This window comes from Thermobia domestica, unplaced genomic scaffold, assembly GCF_964235325.1.
Source record: "Thermobia domestica unplaced genomic scaffold, izTheDome1.hap1.1 HAP1_SCAFFOLD_1474, whole genome shotgun sequence".
Lineage (NCBI taxonomy): Eukaryota > Metazoa > Arthropoda > Insecta > Zygentoma > Lepismatidae > Thermobia > Thermobia domestica.
Genome location: NW_027657184.1, coordinates 12,538 through 29,988, shown reverse-complemented (window position 1 = coordinate 29,988; position 17,451 = coordinate 12,538). Strand labels below are relative to the sequence as shown.

General features: G+C 38.2%; 2 non-coding genes across 2 annotated transcripts; both read right to left on the bottom strand.

The window, feature by feature from the left end:
- Positions 1 to 1,204: 1,204 nt before the first annotated feature.
- On the bottom strand, positions 1,205 to 1,323 carry LOC145677850 (5S ribosomal RNA). Its single transcript, XR_014130058.1, has one exon. It is a non-coding gene; the product is annotated as a 5S ribosomal RNA (ribosomal RNA).
- A 177-nt stretch (positions 1,324 to 1,500) lies between these two features.
- Positions 1,501 to 1,619, bottom strand: LOC145677851 (5S ribosomal RNA). The gene has a single exon (XR_014130059.1). It is a non-coding gene; the product is annotated as a 5S ribosomal RNA (ribosomal RNA).
- Positions 1,620 to 17,451: the final 15,832 nt, after the last annotated feature.

Here is a 17,451-nt window from a genome sequence, read left to right as displayed (position 1 = left end):
TAGCAATTAACATACAGGACCAAAACCCTTTTCAGAGCCACTGTACTGGCTAACTTCCATTGGCCCTTCACCAACAGCCAATCACAGGCAGCCCTCTCCTTAAATCAACCAATCTCTTCCTTCCCCAGCTTTTCCTTCACTTTAACAAAACTCTGGATCTTCAATCAAGACTTCAATGAGCCGGCGTCGGTCTCCGGCCATTATCAGTTCTACGTTGTGCATCTACTCACTTCAAAATCTACTTCAAATGCGAGGCAGGGGACTTCCACTAGTCCCGGAACTCAACCACTCAATCAACCCGTCAATTATAACTTGGCAAACTTGGCGGACACATCTAATTTTGCTGAACGAGTGAGTCATCATGCCACCAAAAACTAGCGGAAAGGCTGCAAAGAAGGCTGGTAAAGCCCAAAAGAATATCTCCAAGGGAGATAAGAAGAAGAAGAGGAGGAGGAAGGAGAGCTATGCCATTTACATCTACAAAGTTTTGAAGCAAGTGCATCCTGACACTGGCATATCTAGCAAAGCTATGAGTATCATGAACAGCTTTGTTAATGACATCTTCGAGCGTATTGCTGCTGAAGCTTCTCGTTTGGCCCATTACAATAAGCGGTCAACTATCACCAGCCGGGAAATCCAAACAGCTGTGCGCCTTCTTTTGCCTGGTGAACTTGCCAAGCACGCTGTAAGTGAGGGTACGAAGGCTGTTACCAAGTACACAAGCTCTAAGTAAAAATCTTCTTCAAGATTTTTCATTTCAAACGGTCCTTGTCAGGACCAACACATTATTCGAAAGAGTTAAATCACGAAATTTGCTTCATTCTGTTATGTAGAAACACCTTGAAATCCAATTTCTATATGCTGTTAGTAAAAAAGTAAAGCACATAGCGGAGATGTGTCGTGCTTGTATACGAAAGGCATTTACTCGCCGGAGATCTACACTTAGTCATAATAATTTACTTTTAAAAAGTGGTAATACATTCCGTGTTAAGTATAGTAGTAGGTGCACACGGATCGGAAATCAGGTTATTTTAATGTGCCGTGCAAATAAACAGGCTGTTAGTGTAAGAAATAGTGGGTATAACGCTTAGAATATCGATTAATCGCTATGAAATAATGTTGATAAATTATCTCTTGAAAGTACTATAAAATTAATGTTTCTAGTATTTTCGTACTTGAAGGATAATGAAATTTGAAAAAGAGATGCCAACAGCACCTGGTGTTCCCAGGCGGTCACCCATCCAAGTACTGACCAGGCCCGATGCTGCTTGACTTCGGTGATCGGACGAGAACCGGTATATTCAGCATGGTATGGCCGTTGGCGAATGCATATGGCTTCGAGTGAGTTATTGTAGCTACGTAGGTTTGTCGGTGAATACTCAAAAAGACCAGCGCGTGGAAAGCGTTGCTAATTGTTTTAAGTAATGCATGATTACGAAATTATCGTGGTGAACGATGTGAGAATATTCGTCTTTGTGAAAAACAAAATTAGAAAAAGTATACCAACAGCACCTGGTGTTCCCAGGCGGTCACCCATCCAAGTACTGACCAGGCCCGATGCTGCTTGACTTCGGTGATCGGACGAGAACCGGTATATTCAGCATGGTATGGCCGTTGGCAACTACCTTTTCTTCAATGTCCTGTTAAGGAAGTATGTTTTAAGTAAGAATTGACATTATTAACTATAAAGGCAAGCATATTAACGTCGTTAACATTACTTGGAATATACTAATATTCGAATAAATATTTGAATGTTCGAATGATGAGTGATTCGGATGTTCATAGTGCCACTGTGTCCTATCGAGTTTACTATCACGAACCACGTATGAAATTGTATATAAATAAATAAAAATAAATCCTTTATTAAGTATTGATTACAGGAAAAAGGCAAACTTACATTCTTTAATGTACACAATGAAATGTATGAAAGATATTTTTAAGATATGTTTCACTTACCCTTTATAACGCAAGGTAGTTTTCAGTGTAGCATTCTCTTCAGCTGCGAGATAACGTAAGGCAGATGATCATTCAGTCGTGAAGCACTAAAATGTAATATACATTTTAACTATTATCGATAAGAATTATTTACTGCAGGGATGCAAATAAAGTGAGGCAAATTAGTAAATAAAAACCGATACTGTAACTGATAATATAATTAGTTGTATCTGTATTAGTTGTATATACAGTAATCGCACGATTATCCGCGGAGTTGGATGTTGGCATAATCGCGCATAATCAGCAGTATGAGCAGAAAAGGGAAATGAAATGAAATATTTAGATTTACGTCGCATACTTATACCGGTTACGCTAAAGGAGACGGTGATGATGAGTACTGAATGAAGAAAGTGGGAGGAAACGGGAGAAACCCGAGAAAACCCATGAGCACGGTCTTTATGCACGACAAAGTTCACACGGCACGAGCTGGGATTGAATCAGGGACCCCAAGCACCGGAGGCCAAAAAACGGACAAAAAGTCTTTCGTGCAACTTTCGTTTTCGGTAAAAAGTTTACACATAATTTAGAAAGAGTAGTTTTCTGGTCTTTTTATTTCACAAGTTGGTTCATGTCTATATTTTTTACATGCATAAAAAATTTTTCAACTCCCTTGCTTATTTCCTGTTAAAGACCTCTACCTCTGATTGTATTTTTTGCACATATTCTTATTGTTTTCAGACAACATTTCTAAAAGCGTAATTTATCGTCAGCAAGAAAAGAAAAGGAAAGCCTCGGATAGTGGAATGTGTACTGTATATATATATATATATATATATATATATATATATATATATATATACGTATTAGTATATAGTTTTATTTTATACGTCTCCTATTATTACACAATGTGCAGATATTGTCAAAGCGCAAGTAAATATGTATAACTCCCCGTTCTGCACTTAATAACTTGAAAGAAGTTCGGGGAAGGTAGTGTAACAGAAAGTGCAAACAGAAATGAGGGTTTAAAGGCATTTAATATTATTCCGTAGTAGTATGATTTTTTGTAAAAAAAAAATATATATATATATATATATATATATATATATATATATATATATATCTAAACATACATATTCAATGATATAGTAAGAGGTTAGCAGCACTGATAGAACTGCAGAAAGTACAAAACCGTTAATAAGAAAGAGAGAGAGATGGTGGCCGCTTTTGTGCTTTTCATTGGCTAATTCCGAATTGCGCGCGAATACGTACGAGATTTCTTTCTTTTTCCTCTTCGCAGCCCAGATGTTGCCAATTAGAAGTTTTTAGTACTACATTTGTATGAAAATGTTGCCTTTAAGAAATGTGGTTTGCATACAGAGAAAAGAGCAAAATGAATATTTACCTTAGTGGGCATGAAAAAAGACGAAACATTTTGCAAGATGGACACACGAACTTCCTTAATGCAGGCGTTCAGTACATTATTGTAAAGAAAAAAACACTAAAAAGAATTACTTCAATATCCCTAGCAACATTCAACAATTCATAGAGAAAAATCTTTATTTTGAGAACAATGGAAAACTATGTAATTGTAGATAACTACTAAATTTAATGATTAAGGAAAACGTTTAGGCCCGGCCCTTCAGAAAGAAAGTGCACAGAATATTCTCTCATGGAAGCAATTGCAAAATCAACATTTTGTTTGCAGTTATAATTAGAGGATCTATATACAGGGTGTTCGAAAAAGAATGTATCCTCTTGAAAGAAAATATTCTCTGGGCCCCTAATCCTTTATATACCGAAAGGAAGTTTGTATAGCATTTTTTCTTACCTTCGTTAGAAGAATTGAAAGTGACTACTATCGTGACACGGGAGATATTTAATCGATAGTCGAATTACTCACATACTCGAATGAACACGTCTCTTGTAAGGAGAGGAAAGGCTTCTGTGATCCGCTATCGCAGCTGTGTCATATCTGCAGAGAATGTTAGGACACAAACGTGATCTTTGAGAGCCTCGTGAAAAGAAGTCGCATAGTATCATGTGTGGAGACATCGGGGCCATCTGAAGAACGCTTCATCATTAGGACCAAGGGCGAGTTACGAAACACTCTGGGATATATTTATTAACATAACTTCTCGTCATTCTGCAAGTGTGGTGGAGCTCCATCCTATTGGAAAAGGAAACCTCGGGAGCCCTCTTCATGTGTAGGTATCGTTCACATCTGAAGCATGTGAAGATAGATTACTGTACTATCGTGTACCTAAAATCATTTTCTACGAATACGAACATGTCTACACTGAAGGCAGTGCAGCTCTTTTTCTCTTTTTTTTGGTCATGTATTGTAACGCGGGGCAATGCACACAATAACATGTAATGTTGTGTATCATCATAAAGGGCCAGGGCGATGATTGGATCTTGATGGACGTGGAGAACTGATAGGTGATGTGAGTGGTATTGTGATCTATGGTTGTATGTTTACTGATGAATGCATAAGGAGAGGTGAAGGGGTTGCCTTTTTTTTTATGTCGATCGGGAGGGAAGCGATTGGGAAACTTTTGACTTTGTTTTTCAACCGAATATATTGATTGAATAGGTCGCCGACAATTTTACGGGGCGTCACGTCGTTGCCTTTTTCATGTCGATCGCGAGCGAAGCGAGCGTTTTTTTTTTTTTTTTTTTTTTTTTTTTTTTTTACCGACAATATGTATTGAATCGGTTGCCAACACCTTTAGGGGCGCGTCACGTCCTTCTTTCTGTGCTGATCGCGAGCGAAGCGAGCGCGAAATTTTTGACTTTTTTTTTTTTTTTTTTTTTTTTACCCACAATATTTATTCAATCGGTCGCCAACACTTTTAGGGGTGCGTCACGTCCTCTTTTCTCTGCTGATCGCGAGCGAAGCGAGCGCGAAATTTTGACCTTTTTTTCTCTTTTTAATTCTTTTTTTTCTTTAAGAAAAAATATTGATTTCATAGGTCGCGAACATTTTTACGGGATGCAACATCGTTTATTTGTTTTTCCAACCGTCTTTCTGTCTTGAGCCCCCGCCAAGTTAACTTTATGGTGGACAAAAACTATGTGCGGTGGGTTACCGCGGGGTTCTCCCGTTTCCTCCCACTTTCTTCATTCCACCACCATTTCAATCATTTCTCATAATCAGCGCCTCTTTTAGCCTAAGCGGCATAACGTGGGACGTAAAACAAAGATTTCCTTTAGTTGCTTTCTGTCTTGATTACGAGCGCGAAATTTTTTACTTTTTTTTTCTTTCTTTTGATATTATTCATTTAATAGGACGGCAACACCTTTACGGGCCGCCGCGTCGTCGTTTACACTTCTTCAGCCCATATTCTTTCTGCTTGTTCGTTTTCCGGCATCTTGTTATCACCGCCCGCGGCAATGCCTATGTCTTTCATCGCTTTTTGAAGCAAATCTTTAATAAATATGCACTCTCACATTTGTACTAATATGCATACCACAGTGGATAGACTGTAACTAGGAAAGCAGAAGCCTGCATATCATATTATTTAACAGTTGAAAGTGAACTGTCATTTTAAGTTTGATTTTGATCAGATGAGTGCAGTTCAACTCGTCGACAATTGTGAAGATTCTCGAGGTTAGGGACCATCCATTTTGTGCTTTGTAATGAAAATGGCTGCAGCCAAACTTCTCTGATCTGAATGAAACTTGGCATGATGATACATCTTGACCTGCTCTACAAGTTTATTTAGTATTTTCCGTTGCGCAGGCTTTTGCTTCTCCAGGTTCTCCCATGGAACTGAGAAACGTATTCAGTCGAACTTCTGCGGTAAGTCAGTATATCATCCTGAGAAGTTTGATCGAGATAGCAGAGGTTCGACTATTCGTTTTTCAATTCCATGTGATATTACAACACGGTGAACTAAATTTATATAGAAACACTTTGATTTTGTTTTGTTTTTTGCTAGCATTAAACTGAGAAAATGTTATTCAATAGACAGAGAACACCACTCAAAGAAAAGTACATCATAAGAATATATATATGGTTGCTGTGGTTCTCGGTTTAATTTGCTAGTTAAGAAACTTGCTCTAAATAAGTACATCTTACAGGTGAAAAACTAAGCCAGGCGATAGAATTAAATATAAAGTTATACACTTTTATTTTACGTTTACTAGTGTTGGGTTACTACTGTAAAATAAGTCAGTATATATGAAAGATAACTGTATTAGGTACTATTTTCCACCGGCGGTGTATTCTTGCATAGTGTACTTAATGTTTACAAGCGGGGCGCTACTAGTATGGATGCATGACAAGTGCTATTGAAACTCGAAAACTAACTGGTTTCCACTACCCTTGCTTATACGTATACCCGCGTCGCCTTCGCTCCTGTTCACTTTGGACGCACATTCTTGCTATCGCTCAGGCCCCCAGCTTTCTCCTGTTTTGGCTCCCTTAAATAGTATTCGTGCTTTTTATTGGCCACCTGGCAAAGCACTTGTAATGATTTTACACCAGTAACTCTAAAATACATGTGTATTACTTTATTTAATTCTGTCGTCTGCAGAATTTTTTTTTTTCGTACAAATATGCCTTTTCATGCAGAACACTGAATTTTGCCTGTAAATTTTTGAGAATATGCTGTGACGAAACTTGAGCACCGTTCTTCTTTTCTTTCTTATCACGAGTCTTCTTTAGCCTAATGAGCACAATCATCACACGATAACGATTATTCTTTTCATTTAACTTGTAAACAAGTTGAACTAATAATAATAATTGATGTACAAAGGAGAAGTGTCCTACATATTTGAGGTAAAAAATAAAATAAATATACTTCTACTTCATCCGTGTTTACAAAGTTAAATGTTATCGATTTACAAAAAATGGTCACCTATCCACACACTGACCAGGCTCGACACTGCTTGACCATACATATTAAAACATCGGTCCCACTGAATACACAAGTAGTAAGCACATTCACATAAAAATAATTAGGATTACAGTATATAAAATGCGTTAATTAAAATAGCAAATGCCTTACCTTATCACAGGCGATCCAAAGCCACTGCACATCATCTGCTACGCACACTATATTCCTCCAATATTTCACTCACTTCCTATATCACGCAACAGAAAATATTAATAAAATTCACTTAGCAACATTTTCATTTTTAATCAACAATACGTATAACAATTAAGAATAAAATTAATTGTGAGCACATTGTTATAATTAGAATACTGTTTTTATTCGTTTACAAATATGGGATTAATATAGAGCTGGCAGCAACAATATATACAACTCATCCTGTATGTATCGTAAATCCTAACTTGAGAAGACATCTCTGACGCAAACAATGAGACAAGAAATCAAATACTATATCCGACACATTTGGGGTTTATTGAACTTCAATGTTGGAAGATACCACCTTGTCGGTAGTACAAATGTAATATCCTTACAACACGCGGAACTTTTGCCAGGCATATCTAGGAATTTGGGAAGATTAATTGATATCCTTAATGTGCAATGTATGATTATGACGCATTGTTATGTACACGCAGACGGAACCAGGACAATCTATAGATGACATTTGCACTGTGTTTGGACAATTTGTTCGCAGAAAGTAACCGTTTTTGTCTATGAATACTTGAGAACATGGAAGGTATGAGATATACATTTTATGCGCAAATATTATAATACAAATCATTGTTAGTTTGGTGGATGCGTGAAAGAAAGAAAAGGAGTAGATTTTTGCAGACGTCCGGATATAAAGCGAGAACTGAGAATACGCATCTATAACATCTATTTTCTTTGTGTTAATGATATCGATGAACTAAACGGGGAAACTAAAATACAACTGTTTGCAGTATAATTCGAAGTATAGTCAAGTGCAGAGGCGTACTCACGGGGTGTCCACCGGGTGCGGACTCCTCGCAAAAGTTCCTAAGTGAACATACATTTGCAGACTTTCTCATTAAATGTAGTTATTAACAGGGAAAATATTGATGTATCATCAATATAAATCTGATCTTACACTTCATCTGTACTCTGTCTGTATCATGTTTTTGTGAAAAAGTAAGTGGAATATTTATCGTGTTTTCGAATGCAGAATAATAGTATATAGACATAGTGGCTTGTAGTATTGGAACCTTGCCCCCCGAAGCTTGGATCCCTTAGAAGAAAAAAAAATGCATGCGCGCCTGGTGAAATGGTTAACGAATTCAGTTCACTCGATGAATCGACAGATAGTAATACACATTTCGACAGATCGACAGCATTCGACAGATACAGACATATGAAAGTAGCACAAGAATTAGGCGAAAGTCCGTGCGTTTCCTCAATTCACGTAGGAAACAACAGAAAATATCAACTACCATAAAATAATCCGTATATATATTTAATTTATTTGGAATAAAATAAATATAGAAACAACCTGTTCATACATAACTACGGTAAGTGCGTTAATTGCTAACGTAAGAACAAATATGAAACAAGGCACAAAATAAAAAAGAAAAATAAAGTTAAAGGGAATAAATATTTAGGCTTGATTGTCATTCGTATTAAGAAGCTGGGTAATAAAATGTTAAAATCTACAGAAAATTATGAAATTAAATCAGGATTTGAAATAAAAGTCTATACATTGGAAGTAGGCCAGGGAGTTTGCAAGGCAGATGTGTGCGACACGCGTTACTTTATAGATTCCCTTCATTGAACTATAGTAAGCAGTACGAAGATGGTACTTTGCGTATAATCACAGGAAGGATTGAAGTTAATTACCATGGTAATATAATTATTTATTGATAAGTATTTCCATGTTAAATTATGAAAATTATAAGCACAAGGAGGGTGAAAAAGTAGTGTGACCGACTTAGCAATGACTGAAACATAAAATAGAAAAGCGAATAAAAACAAATGCCTTTTGAGTTATGTGGAATAAAGTTTCTTCTAGCCAGTAAGGAAGAATAGGATCTGGTGCATTCATTGAATACCTGAAAAAAATCGTTTATCAAAATAGAAGGAAACACACTTATCGTTGTGGCAACTACGAACTTCTGTTTACCTCAGCCCGCCTCAGCAAGTGCTTTCTATCCGGTCCGCGCTCCGTAACCAAACTCAACGCTGCCTGCTAGCGAAAATTTCATTCTTCAGTATCGTTGAGTTTATTGCAGAAAGCAATGGCAGATACGGCATCAGCACCTGCAGCCCCGGCACAGGCTTCTCCTAAGAAGTCTGCAAAGCCTAAGAAACCAAAAACAACACCTTCTCATCCAAGAACATCAGAAATGGTGAACAACGCCATCAAGAATTTGAAGGAAAGGGGAGGAAGTTCACTGCAAGCTATTAAGAAATACATCTCTCAGAACTACAAAGTGGATGCCGAGAAGCTTGCTCCATTTATCAAGAAATACTTGAGAAGTGCAGTTGCTTCTGGGTCTTTGGTTCAGACCAAGGGAAAAGGTGCATCTGGATCGTTTAAGCTTAGTGCTTCATCGCTGAAGGAGAAGCCTGAAGGTGGATCTTCAACCAAGGCGAAACGATCAGCATCAAAGGAGAAGAAGCCTGCGAAAAAGCCAGCAGCTAAACGTCCCAAGAAGACTGGTGAAAAGAAAAAGGCTGCTGCTCCCAAACCTAAGAAATCACCATCTAAAGTGAAGAAGGCAAAAACTCCCAAGAAGCCAAAGGCCCCGAAGCCAAAGAAGGCTACAGCAAAACCGAAAAGTGCTAAGAAGGCTGCACCAAAGAAGAAGTAAATGTGTCAGTAAATCATCTGACATTTTAAAACGGCTCTTTTTAGAGCCATCAAATACTTTGAGAAGAGTAAAATTGTGCTTTTCCTATCATTATCACATGTTCATTCATAGCAATGTATAGTATACACGCAAGGGACTTTGAGTTTTCTTTTTAACCGAAGCACTTCTTGATGTAAGTGCTTTATAACAGAGGGGAATTGAGGGTGGGGAAAGAAAGCTTTCACGGGTGTCAAGAATGGTGTACTCGAAAAAAAATGGGGAACACATTACGTAATGTCAATTTGTGATCACTTACTTTTTCCTTGTTCCTATCTTCAAGTAGCGAAACAGTACAGAAAACGCACTTAATGCATTTGTTAGAAAAACTTTTGCAGGCTGACTGGGTTCGATTCTCGGTGGGAGCTCAAATGTTTCGCATTGCACGTTAATAAGTAGGTCCACGTTTGAAACAGCCTTGCTGCTGAAAGGGACACTAAACTAAAATCAACTCTTTTCAAGGCTGGGGTGAAAGAAATGTTCGAACTTATTACAACTCGTGAAAGTGAAGTAGACTATGTTTCAATTTAACGTCGTACTATTATGATTTTTATGATAAAGGAGACGGGTGATTACGCCTAATGAATGATGGAAATACTGGTGTAATGAGAAAGTGTTAGGAAAAGGGAACACGCTAATAACCACGGATACCGTCTTATAATTCGTAATATTGCTATAAAGAAAAATAGTAACACCAGCAGAAATGTAGGTGTACAATTGAACTGATGTTAAGTACAAACAGACACTTAAAGAAAGTTTAGTTTAACGTTTGCATTCAACAGCAGCGACCTCTGACAAAATAATATTACTTTTGCTACCTTGGAAGAAGTACATATTTCGCCTGCGAGTTCTATCAGATTAATAACGTTGAGAAGGGCAAACAGTGGTTGAATCGAAGTTAAGTTATGCAACATATGGCAAAATCGAACCCTTGACCACATAAAACGAAGATAATCAATCGGTAAACATAGGGGAAAACTAAAGAATATACTTGAAAGATAGGATGATATACGAAACGACAGGAAAACGAAGGTAGATGTATTAACTATGCAACATACGGCGTGAGAATTTAAAAAAAAAAGATAACAAGTATGGACAAGATCCTTGTTAGGATAACAGCATCTCTAAGTAGTGTATTGGTCCTAAAAAGGACCGTTTTTGAACTCAGTGCCAGAACTTCAAACTTAAGCACGTTCCCCACGGATGCGGCGAGCAAGCTGAATGTCCTTAGGCATGATTGTGACTCTCTTTGCGTGAATAGCACACAAGTTGGTGTCTTCGAAAAGCCCTACAAGGTAAGCTTCACTTGCCTCCTGTAAAGCCATGACAGCTGAGCTTTGGAAGCGAAGATCTGTCTTGAAATCTTGTGCAATTTCTCGGACGAGTCGTTGGAAGGGCAGCTTGCGGATGAGCAATTCAGTGCTCTTCTGGTAACGACGAATTTCTCGGAGAGCCACAGTACCAGGCCTGTAACGATGGGGCTTTTTCACTCCACCGGTAGCTGGAGCACTCTTTCTTGCAGCTTTGGTGGCAAGCTGCTTTCGAGGAGCTTTGCCTCCAGTAGATTTCCTAGCTGTCTGCTTGGTACGTGCCATTGCAACTGTCACGACTTGTTTCAAATAATTGCGCGCTGAATGAAGTCAAGTTATATAAAGAGCAAAACCGTTAAATCAAGCTATTTCTCATTGGATAAAGTCAGTCGAAAAGGACAGTTCTCATTGGCTTAGACACGTTTTGTGTTTTTCCTCCGTGCTTTCCCTGCATGATCGAAGGAACAAAACCACGAGTCTTGGGCTGCTTGGGCTTGTATTTCTCGTGTGTGGTGAGCGAAGCAGTAACATATCGAAATGACAGGACGTGGAAAAGGAGGCAAGGGTCTTGGCAAAGGAGGTGCCAAGCGCCACCGTAAAGTTCTTCGTGACAACATCCAGGGTATCACCAAACCCGCTATTAGGCGTCTTGCTCGCCGTGGTGGTGTGAAGCGTATCTCTGGTCTCATTTATGAAGAGACCCGAGGAGTATTGAAAGTATTCCTGGAGAACGTAATCAGAGATGCTGTTACATACACAGAACACGCCAAGAGGAAGACAGTGACAGCTATGGATGTTGTGTATGCCTTGAAGAGGCAAGGAAGAACCCTGTACGGTTTCGGAGGTTAAGTTGGGGTTCCTCCTATTTTGGATATAAAATTGGCATAAACGGCTCTTTTCAGAGCCAACAAATTTATATAAAGGGAAAGATTTACTTTGTGCGATTTTCTGTTAGATTATAAGAATTCGTGTAACTACATTAAAGCCTTTTGATGCACACTAAATTACAGACGTAGAGAGATTAATTTGAGAAAATCATACGTTTTTTTTACATTATGTACGTTCATGTATACGTATTCATATCATGTAGCAGTATTAATGCTGGAGAAGGGGTTCTGGTTGGAAATTGGCGATTTGTTGGAAGTAGCGAGCATGAGAGATGCGAAACGCAAGTCGGAATTTCTGTTCTGACAGTAGGATGTACGTATAGAGGCTTATACAACTTCTATACTGTGCTGTGAGGGGCGAATAATGCGTTAGAAACCTGAATCTTGTCCTTTATCTTGTTTACGTGGTCTTGGGTTCGATTTCTTTCTTTTGCGGTAGTGTCTATTGTGATTTACATGTAAATTAATGACACTTCGTAGCGGGTTACTAAAATAAAGAGTAATACAAATATGAGATGTAGGTTAATGCATTGTATACTTCACATTATTTACTAAAGAAAGGCAGTAGTTACAAGAAACCTAGGCTCGCTCGTTGGGCACAGTAGCAAATGAGTTCTGAGATCAGAGAATAAGAGTAGTTGCGTATTACAAACCATATACATATAACACATATCACACAAATATGAATATCGACCTTGCAAAGAATAAATCGTACTTAAGTGTGCATTTAATGTCATTACTATGTTGCAAAAGAAATTTAGGAAAGTTTTCTGATCCGCTCTGTTCATGATGTCATTGGGGCATAGTAATGAACAATAATAAATGTCGAGAACATATTGAACAGAGTAATTTCAGCCAAGCCAACGCAAGAGAGAAACATGAGTGCTTTAAGAATGTTGGAAATTCCTTTGTCTAGCATGAAGTACATGAGAATATGTGGTATGAGGTTTTCTTCCATTGCTGAGAATCTGGGCTCGACTGTCCTGTCCTCTGGGTAATATGAGCCCGATGTACGCAAATATCAAAAAAATGTAGCTAGCGACAATACAAAAGGTAATGATCTTATAATTAATAATGTAGTGGGAACTAAGCACATCGCTGTTTGGAGTATTCTAAAGTTAGTGTGACTTCCTATGGGCTTCAATTACGATCGACGACTACACATATACTAATTAATCGAATAGCAGCGAGAATTTCGAATGAAACTAAGCAACTATCTCAGACACTTTTGATGAGTCTGTATATCGAAAACAATTCATTTCAATCGTAAATCTCCTCTATAAAGGGGTTTGTGGCCCTCATAAGGGCCGATTTGTATGAGATATAGGTCTTACATTTATGCCTTCTTCTCAGTTTTCTTGGGCAGAAGTACAGCTTGAATGTTGGGCAAAACACCACCCTGAGCGATTGTAACTCCAGACAACAACTTGTTTAATTCCTCGTCGTTACGGATAGCTAACTGCAGATGACGTGGAATAATCCTAGTCTTCTTGTTGTCACGAGCAGCGTTGCCTGCCAACTCAAGAACTTCAGCTGCCAGGTATTCCATGACTGCAGCCAAATACACGGGAGCGCCAGCACCAACTCGTTCGGCATAGTTACCCTTTCGCAAAAGACGATGGATTCTGCCTACTGGGAATTGAAGGCCAGCCCTGCTGGAGCGGGACTTGCTCTTTCCCTTGACTTTTCCACCTTTGCCGCGACCAGACATTGTTCAATATTCTTTCGTAATAAGATGAGAGGAAAAATTGCGGCCTCCCATGAATCAAGTCAGTTTTGTTACTACTTCAAGCGTGCACCCGAGTGCATCAAATGAAAAGCAAGGCAGTTGGCGCGAATTGAAACACGTACTGTAATTTAAATGAAGTCGATAAATCGGCGGACGCTGTAAGTGAGGGTACGATGTATTGTAACGCGGGGCAATGCACACAATAACATGTAATGTTGTGTATCATCATAAAGGGCCAGGGCGATGATTGGATCTTGATGGACGTGGAGAACTGATAGGTGATGTGAGTGGTATTGTGATCTATGGTTGTATGTTTACTGATGAATGCATAAGGAGAGGTGAAGGGGTTGCCTTTTTTTTTATGTCGATCGGGAGGGAAGCGATTGGGAAACTTTTGACTTTGTTTTTCAACCGAATATATTGATTGAATAGGTCGCCGACAATTTTACGGGGCGTCACGTCGTTGCCTTTTTCATGTCGATCGCGAGCGAAGCGAGCGTTTTTTTTTTTTTTTTTTTTTTTTTTTTTTTTTTTTTTACCGACAATATGTATTGAATCGGTTGCCAACACCTTTAGGGGCGCGTCACGTCCTTCTTTCTGTGCTGATCGCGAGCGAAGCGAGCGCGAAATTTTTGACTTTTTTTTTTTTTTTTTTTTTTTACCCACAATATTTATTCAATCGGTCGCCAACACTTTTAGGGGTGCGTCACGTCCTCTTTTCTCTGCTGATCGCGAGCGAAGCGAGCGCGAAATTTTGACCTTTTTTTCTCTTTTTAATTCTTTTTTTTCTTTAAGAAAAAATATTGATTTCATAGGTCGCGAACATTTTTACGGGATGCAACATCGTTTATTTGTTTTTCCAACCGTCTTTCTGTCTTGAGCCCCCGCCAAGTTAACTTTATGGTGGACAAAAACTATGTGCGGTGGGTTACCGCGGGGTTCTCCCGTTTCCTCCCACTTTCTTCATTCCACCACCATTTCAATCATTTCTCATAATCAGCGCCTCTTTTAGCCTAAGCGGCATAACGTGGGACGTAAAACAAAGATTTCCTTTAGTTGCTTTCTGTCTTGATTACGAGCGCGAAATTTTTTACTTTTTTTTTCTTTCTTTTGATATTATTCATTTAATAGGACGGCAACACCTTTACGGGCCGCCGCGTCGTCGTTTACACTTCTTCAGCCCATATTCTTTCTGCTTGTTCGTTTTCCGGCATCTTGTTATCACCGCCCGCGGCAATGCCTATGTCTTTCATCGCTTTTTGAAGCAAATCTTTAATAAATATGCACTCTCACATTTGTACTAATATGCATACCACAGTGGATAGACTGTAACTAGGAAAGCAGAAGCCTGCATATCATATTATTTAACAGTTGAAAGTGAACTGTCATTTTAAGTTTGATTTTGATCAGATGAGTGCAGTTCAACTCGTCGACAATTGTGAAGATTCTCGAGGTTAGGGACCATCCATTTTGTGCTTTGTAATGAAAATGGCTGCAGCCAAACTTCTCTGATCTGAATGAAACTTGGCATGATGATACATCTTGACCTGCTCTACAAGTTTATTTAGTATTTTCCGTTGCGCAGGCTTTTGCTTCTCCAGGTTCTCCCATGGAACTGAGAAACGTATTCAGTCGAACTTCTGCGGTAAGTCAGTATATCATCCTGAGAAGTTTGATCGAGATAGCAGAGGTTCGACTATTCGTTTTTCAATTCCATGTGATATTACAACACGGTGAACTAAATTTATATAGAAACACTTTGATTTTGTTTTGTTTTTTGCTAGCATTAAACTGAGAAAATGTTATTCAATAGACAGAGAACACCACTCAAAGAAAAGTACATCATAAGAATATATATATGGTTGCTGTGGTTCTCGGTTTAATTTGCTAGTTAAGAAACTTGCTCTAAATAAGTACATCTTACAGGTGAAAAACTAAGCCAGGCGATAGAATTAAATATAAAGTTATACACTTTTATTTTACGTTTACTAGTGTTGGGTTACTACTGTAAAATAAGTCAGTATATATGAAAGATAACTGTATTAGGTACTATTTTCCACCGGCGGTGTATTCTTGCATAGTGTACTTAATGTTTACAAGCGGGGCGCTACTAGTATGGATGCATGACAAGTGCTATTGAAACTCGAAAACTAACTGGTTTCCACTACCCTTGCTTATACGTATACCCGCGTCGCCTTCGCTCCTGTTCACTTTGGACGCACATTCTTGCTATCGCTCAGGCCCCCAGCTTTCTCCTGTTTTGGCTCCCTTAAATAGTATTCGTGCTTTTTATTGGCCACCTGGCAAAGCACTTGTAATGATTTTACACCAGTAACTCTAAAATACATGTGTATTACTTTATTTAATTCTGTCGTCTGCAGAATTTTTTTTTTTTCGTACAAATATGCCTTTTCATGCAGAACACTGAATTTTGCCTGTAAATTTTTGAGAATATGCTGTGACGAAACTTGAGCACCGTTCTTCTTTTCTTTCTTATCACGAGTCTTCTTTAGCCTAATGAGCACAATCATCACACGATAACGACTATTCTTTTCATTTAACTTGTAAACAAGTTGAACTAATAATAATAATTGATGTACAAAGGAGAAGTGTCCTACATATTTGAGGTAAAAAATAAAATAAATATACTTCTACTTCATCCGTGTTTACAAAGTTAAATGTTATCGATTTACAAAAAATGGTCACCTATCCACACACTGACCAGGCTCGACACTGCTTGACCATACATATTAAAACATCGGTCCCACTGAATACACAAGTAGTAAGCACATTCACATAAAAATAATTAGGATTACAGTATATAAAATGCGTTAATTAAAATAGCAAATGCCTTACCTTATCACAGGCGATCCAAAGCCACTGCACATCATCTGCTACGCACACTATATTCCTCCAATATTTCACTCACTTCCTATATCACGCAACAGAAAATATTAATAAAATTCACTTAGCAACATTTTCATTTTTAATCAACAATACGTATAACAATTAAGAATAAAATTAATTGTGAGCACATTGTTATAATTAGAATACTGTTTTTATTCGTTTACAAATATGGGATTAATATAGAGCTGGCAGCAACAATATATACAACTCATCCTGTATGTATCGTAAATCCTAACTTGAGAAGACATCTCTGACGCAAACAATGAGACAAGAAATCAAATACTATATCCGACACATTTGGGGTTTATTGAACTTCAATGTTGGAAGATACCACCTTGTCGGTAGTACAAATGTAATATCCTTACAACACGCGGAACTTTTGCCAGGCATATCTAGGAATTTGGGAAGATTAATTGATATCCTTAATGTGCAATGTATGATTATGACGCATTGTTATGTACACGCAGACGGAACCAGGACAATCTATAGATGACATTTGCACTGTGTTTGGACAATTTGTTCGCAGAAAGTAACCGTTTTTGTCTATGAATACTTGAGAACATGGAAGGTATGAGATATACATTTTATGCGCAAATATTATAATACAAATCATTGTTAGTTTGGTGGATGCGTGAAAGAAAGAAAAGGAGTAGATTTTTGCAGACGTCCGGATATAAAGCGAGAACTGAGAATACGCATCTATAACATCTATTTTCTTTGTGTTAATGATATCGATGAACTAAACGGGGAAACTAAAATACAACTGTTTGCAGTATAATTCGAAGTATAGTCAAGTGCAGAGGCGTACTCACGGGGTGTCCACCGGGTGCGGACTCCTCGCAAAAGTTCCTAAGTGAACATACATTTGCAGACTTTCTCATTAAATGTAGTTATTAACAGGGAAAATATTGATGTATCATCAATATA